The sequence below is a fragment of the Aristolochia californica genome, unplaced genomic scaffold (genome assembly GCF_029961685.1).
Source record: "Aristolochia californica isolate CCGP_79_NKW_82.1479 unplaced genomic scaffold, dmAriCali1.0.hap1 SCAF_12, whole genome shotgun sequence".
NCBI lineage: Eukaryota > Viridiplantae > Streptophyta > Magnoliopsida > Piperales > Aristolochiaceae > Aristolochia > Aristolochia californica.
The window spans coordinates 29,165,242-29,172,016 of NW_027181793.1; the positions used below are offsets into that span (position 1 = coordinate 29,165,242).

Sequence of the window (6,775 nt, forward strand, 5' to 3'; positions counted from 1 at the left end):
ATAGTGACCAAGTAAACAACATTCGTGAGATTTTTTTTTTGTAATACTTTCAAGTTTTTTTTATTTTTTATTTGAAATTATGCTGAATTTTATTAAGAGAACTCAAACGAGGAGATTAAAAGAGGGCAAGTCTTCCAAACAATGAGAGATTGTTGGGAGGTTCTGAATTTTGCCAATTTATCAGTCAAAGAATTGGCCAAAGTGATGCTTTCAAGTTCAAGCGTGTGGTTCCATGGTTACAGAGGAGCAGCCCCATGCAATGGTGATACCGATCAAATATTTTCTCATGGATTATGGTTTGTATCATTCAAGCCAGCTTAATGGCAGCCCACCTAGTCCTTTGAGCGGTTCATGCATTTCACCTGATTTTTTTTTGCCAGAAAGCATAGGCTTGAAGCTTAAGCCACTTAAGACTCGTGTTTCATTTCAAGCATGACAACGCAAAGGAGAGATTTAGGTTCATTATTGTCATGCATATAAAGCGTAAATTGTTCTCTTAATATGCCGAATTCCAAATGTTGGGTAGGGGATGACACTGGGGATGAGGCATTCTCGAAGCAAGTGGGTTAGGATGGGGTGGTAGTAGATACTAGGGACAAAAGGTCAAAATACTTTAGAGGCAAAATTCTATTTGATTCATTTGTACTCAATTGACCTATCTGTAAAATTGATAATTTACTGATAGATCAACTGAGGACAAATTAGCCGAATAGAATCTTGCCTCTAAAGTATTTCGATTTCTTATCCCTAGTATCTACAACCACCCCATCCTAACCCACCTGCTTCGAGAATGCCTCATCCCCGGTGTCATCCCCCACCCAACACTCGGAATCTGGCATATTAAGAGAACAATTTACTCTTTTTATGCATGATAATAATGGAGCTAAATCTCTCCTCTGCATTGTCCTGCTTGAAATGAAACACAAGTCTTAATTGGCTTAAGCTTCAAGCCCATACTTTTTGGCAAAAAAAGTTCTGGTGAAAAACATGAACCGCTCAAAGGACTAGGTGGGCCACAATTAAGCTGGCATGGCCGATACCAACCATAACCCATGAGAAAATATTCAATTGGTGTCACCATTGCATGGGGGGCTGCTCCTTTGTAACCATGGAACCACACGCTTGAACCTGAAAGCATCACAAAAAAAAAAAAAAAAAAAAATTCTCAAGAATGTTGTTTACATGGTCACTATATATATACTATCTTTTTAATTACCTCCACCAATGCGCTGAATCTTCTGTTGAGTTTATAGGTCATGTGCATGACCTCAGAATGAAAAGGTGAATTATCACCACCAAATATGAGTGCCCAGCACTGTAGTCTTCTCAATTCATCTTTATTGTCGGGTCTCCTACAACAATTCCCAAGTGTTAGCAGTTTAACTGATTCTAACTATAGCACCTGTAGACCAAATCCTAGAATTAGAAACTTCAAAAAGATAACCAAGACTTACCCATTGATGGCCTCAAGGAACCTCAAAACATTTGCACTCTGCCTCTCATTAACTAACTGCAGGGAAAAATTAAAAGTCACATTGCCATCAGGAAGGGATCGTCCTTCTTTGCACATGGAAAAAGAAGGCACGTGTATTTACCGTAGGATAAGAGCAAAATCACTCACACTTCTACATGCTAATACAATATCTGATTCAGAAACTTGTGCACTCCCACGCACTTCCTGCAGCACATGATCAAAAAGGGCATCATAAGTTAACTTAACCAATGAGTTTCAAAAAAAAAAAAAGTGACCCCCGAGCAAGTAACTGTAACTACAAGACCACTCAGAATTACCTTACTGACATACCTCTGAAGCAACATTTCCTTGACCATGCTACACATCCCATAGTAATACAGGACACTGGACATCAGCTGCATATATTCCAAAAATTATCTATCAATATTATTTGGACGCGTATAGTAAATTTGAATACAAGATCAAGAAAGGATCCAAGAAAACCTTGTTGTATAGCCACTCAATCCATGAGGGTGCTTTGCATACAGGGGAAACAAGCATCAATCCTTTAACTCGCTCCCTATATTTCATATGCAACCAGCAGTACAATAAGAACTCAACAAATATAAAATCATAGTTGATCAGAAGAATGATCAACCACACTAACAAAACAAATCTTCTAACAAGGACATACTGCAAAGAGTGTAAGGAACCCATTGTGACCCCCCAGCACATAACAACATCAAGCCTGCAAAGAGAAATATGTAAAGCTGCTCCTTTCTGGCTAGTAATCTAGCTAAGATAAGCTCTATTAAAGGCAGTTTGTATTTAAGGCAAGTACGATTCAAGGCAAGTTTCTGATTTTTCATCAGAAGAATCTGGAAAGTATTACACACAAAATATTCTGTGACTTCAATTTCCTGAAACTTACCTATGATAAACTTCCTACTTCTGATATTCAATTACCAATTCAAGATTCATCTTTCCTTTGCTAAGACGTTGGGAAGTTTCCTTATTGTTGCTACTCAATTTGAGGAAAGTATCTACAGCTTGTACTTACTTCTTGTGTCTTGCCTTAAGCACGTTTTCAGAACTGGTTCTAGTTCGGTAATTGTATCTCTGAGACATGGATCAAATTCAGCAACAGGGAACAAATTCTATTCTGGTATTGTCTGCTAATCAACTGGTTTTATATGTCTAGCACTTGGGTTCTATGGTATGGCTAGCTCTCGGTTGAATGTCTGAATTAATTACTGCTGCAGTAACTTGTAAGCAGCATACATTACTGGTTTACTTGCCTTTTGTTTTGAGAAAACCTTGCTGCAGCTCTTGGATCCAGCCCATTACAGCCTTAATTCGAGCTGAATTATCAAGATTCATGGCTAACGCAGTGTGAATATAATACCTATAACCAAATTATACAGCTATATATACAAAACAGATTACTCAAGAAAAGAGAGAATGAATGATACAATGAAGCAAAAGTGCAATAAAGTTTATTAGAATACCGACCTCATGCCCAGGTGGACTGATATGATATATGCAGAAATTGTGAAGCAGCAAAGAGGTAGCTTCTGGGCAAAAGAACAATCCTTGAAAGCATGACATGTCTGGACACAGCCTTTAAAATTGTATAAGAACCTAGGGACTCACAGAAGAATGCTGCAATGCAGTAGAACCTTGCCTCTCATGAATAAAGCATAAACATAGTTGGAGCTGTATCCAATATTGGTTCGATATCTTTTTTTTGTTTTAAGTTAATGTACATCTCACTTTAACAAAAAAAAGTTATTGTACTTCTCAACTGAAATTTTAGCCTAACCACAGGGTAAAGTATCCTAATATGGTGGTAACTCACGATTTGGAACCAAATCAGGATAAGTAGAGAGTGCTGGCTTTTCAGGATCTCCAAACGCAGCAACGGATGCAGAACCGCAGCCAGTTTGCACTAGGTGTTCCTGATGATATTTCGCAAATATGTCACTTTCAACTCTTGAACGTTGAAAAACAAGCATAGGTTTAAATCAGAAAATAAAACAAGAGTTTATGTTTCTGTTGAGTAGCAAATAGTATTCCTTAATAAATGAATACCATAACAGGCAACTTGATTGAACATCAATAAATAAATTCATTAGTATGCATTTTCAACAATAAAGATAGCAATACCCGTAACAACCAAACCTGGTTTTTAAATTAAGAAAATTCATTAAATATGCAATATGGGACATCAATAAGAAAGCCATCAAAAGTGTAACAATAATCAAAAAACACTAAAGAAAAGGACCACCAAATTGACCAACATAAGATTGAATGTTTTGTTTCCTTCATATTCAGATAATTTAGCATCGGAACAAGCAGCGCTGAACTGGCAATGTAGGGACGAAGCCATACTTGAAAGCACAAGGAAAGGTGAATCCAAAGCTAAAACTCAGTTACTAACATGTTCAAAGCATAGAAAAAAGAAAATATTTCTTTCATATATACTTTGCTTATTTTATTCATTCTTTCAAGTTTGAACTTTCACCCAGTTACATTAGGGAACACATCAATTTTCGCAGCTAAGACGGACCAGGATCTAAGCGATGCTTACCGTCTGCAACACCAAATCACGGGACCCAAGCTGCTTTTATCCAATGGTCCGTTATTCTTGACGTGAAATCAGAGATTTGGATCTCAAAGCCCGAGCCATGAGGAACTCATGCAAGCTCAACTGCTCAAGATCAGAAGGTCTCCTGCAAAACAAGGACCATTTCGGAGGTGTTTATGTGATTTCATCAATGCCCTGCAACATCGTCCATTTCGATTTCATTTGCATCTAATAATATAACCTTCTGCAAATGAAGGACCATTGCATGGGGCTGCTCCTTTGTAACCATGGAACCGCACGCTTGAACCTGAAAGCATTACTAAAATATAAAAAATTCTCAAGAATGTTGTTTACTTGGTCACTATATATACACTATCTATTTAATTACCTCCACCAATGCGTTGAATCTTCTGTCGAGTTTAGAGGTCATGTGCAGGACCTCGGAATGAAGTGGTGAATTATCACCACCAAATATGAGTGTCCGACACTGCAGTCTTCTCAATCCATCTGTAATGTCAGGTCTCCTACAACAATTCCCAAGTGTTATCAGTTTCACTGATTCTAAATATAGCACCTGTAGACCAAATCCTAGAATTAGAAACTTCAGAAAGATAACCAAGACATAACCATTGATGGCCTCAAGGAACCTCAAAACATTTGCACTCTGCCTCTCATTAGCTTCATGACTGGTCTTAATTATACGAAAATACTGTCAGGTTTCTGCCATTTTCATGTTTTTAGTTACTTGTTGTCTTATTTACATTGGCTCTTGCATATTTCTCTTTGCAGGCTTGATGCTATTACGTGCTTGCAATCGTAACCTTGTTCATTTTCATGATCACGGGGCCACCAAGATCAGGTGCAGCAATAAAAACAGCATTTACAAAAAAAAAACTTGCTAACTATCTGATTTAGATAGTAATTAGTTCCAGCAACTGCAACGTGACCAAACGTTGGAACTTTGCTGAATAATCAGCAAAGTGATGGAGGAGGAATAAAATAATCAATAAGTCAAAAGTCATGCTGATTCACCAGCTTGATCAAAACAAACAACTTTCCAAGTTGCAACCTATTATAACTCGTCAAAGAAACCTGCTGTATCAACGTGTTAACCAAGCACCATTATCAATGTCATCGACATGCTGGAAATCAAGAGAGAGGAGAAGGCAGCAGCTGCTTCTTTTTTCAAAACAGATGACAGAAGTTGAATCCGTCTTGACAGGGTGAGCTTGTTAAGATAAGAGATGTAAACTATTGCAGCAATTTTCTATGATTAGAGTTCAGAATTAAGAAGCCTGCTCAGCAGCTCACCTTACCAGAATATAAACCACTGCTGCTAAGAAAGTTCAAATCGAAACTCTCTTATTCTGCTGCTCCAACAGCTACTGAAACACAGAGAATGATAATCGAGTAGAAGACTAGATGCTACTGCTGGAAGAAGAAGATACTCTCTTGATCTCTGCTACTGCACTTACATCTTAAAATAAAACAGAGAAGAGAAACATCTTCCATATGCTGCTTAGAAGATAATCTCTGCTGCTGGTAATCGATATGGTTGGAGTAACTTCTGCTGTTTGGAGAAGAAACAGTAACGTGTCTTCCTTGGTACTGCAACAGACGTAAAAGGAATTATATCTCTCGTTCTCTACTGCTGCAATTGGTATGTACTGCAGAAGTGAAACAATAATGCTGATTTGTAGTTACAGAACTAAAACAGGTTCTGAATGCAGAGACGTTAGCCAGGAAGCTTGATAATTCATCTCGAATTAAGGCTGTAATGGGCTGGATCCAAGAGCTGCTGCAAGGCTTTCTCAAAACCAAAGGTAAGTAAACCAGTAATGTATGTGGCTTACAAGTTACTGCAACAGTAATTATTTCAGACATGTGTGAAAAATATGTGAAAAAATATGCAATTGGTATGTACTGCAGAGGTGAAACAATAATGCTGATATGTAGTTACGGAACAAAAATGGGTTCTGAATGCAGAGACGTTGGTCATGAAGCTTGATAATTCTGCCCGAATTAAGGCTGTAATGGGCTGGATCCAAGAGCTGCTGCAAGGTTTTCTCAAAACAAAAGGTAAGTAAACCAGTATTGTATGCTGCTTACAAGTTACTGCAGCAGTAATTAATTCAGACATTCAACCAAGAGGTAGCCATACAAGAGGGGAAGCCTTCCCAAACAATGAGAGATTGTTGGGAGGTTCCGAATTTTGCCAATTTATCAGCCAAAGAATTGGCCAAAGTGATGTTTTCAAGTTCAAGCGTGTGGTTCCATGGTTACAGAGGAGCAACCCCATGCAATGGTGATACCGATCGAATATTTTCTCATGGATTATGGTTTGTATCATTCAAGCCAGCTTAATGGCAGCCCACCTAGTCCTTTGAGCGGTTCATGCATTTCACCTGATTTTTTTTGCCAAAAAGCATGGGCATGAAGCTTAAGCCAATTAAGACTCGTGTTTCATTCCAAGCATGACAACGCGGATGAGAGATTTAGGTTCGTTATTGCCATGCATAGAAAGCGTAAATTGTTCTCTTAATATGCCGGATTCCAAATGTCGGGTGGGGGATGACACTGGGGATGAGGCATTCTCGAAGCAGGTGGGTTAGGATGGGGTGGTTGTAAATAGTAAGGATAAGAGGTCGAAATACTTTAGAGGCAAGATTCTATTCGATTCATTTGTACTCAATTGACCTATCTGTAAAATTGACAATTTACAGATAGATCAACTG

General features: G+C 38.2%; 1 pseudogene; it reads right to left on the minus strand.

Moving 5' to 3' along the window:
- Positions 1-883: 883 nt before the first annotated feature.
- Positions 884-2,185, minus strand: LOC137946846 (protein NDL1-like; annotated as a pseudogene).
- Between the last annotated feature and the right edge of the window lie 4,590 nt (positions 2,186-6,775).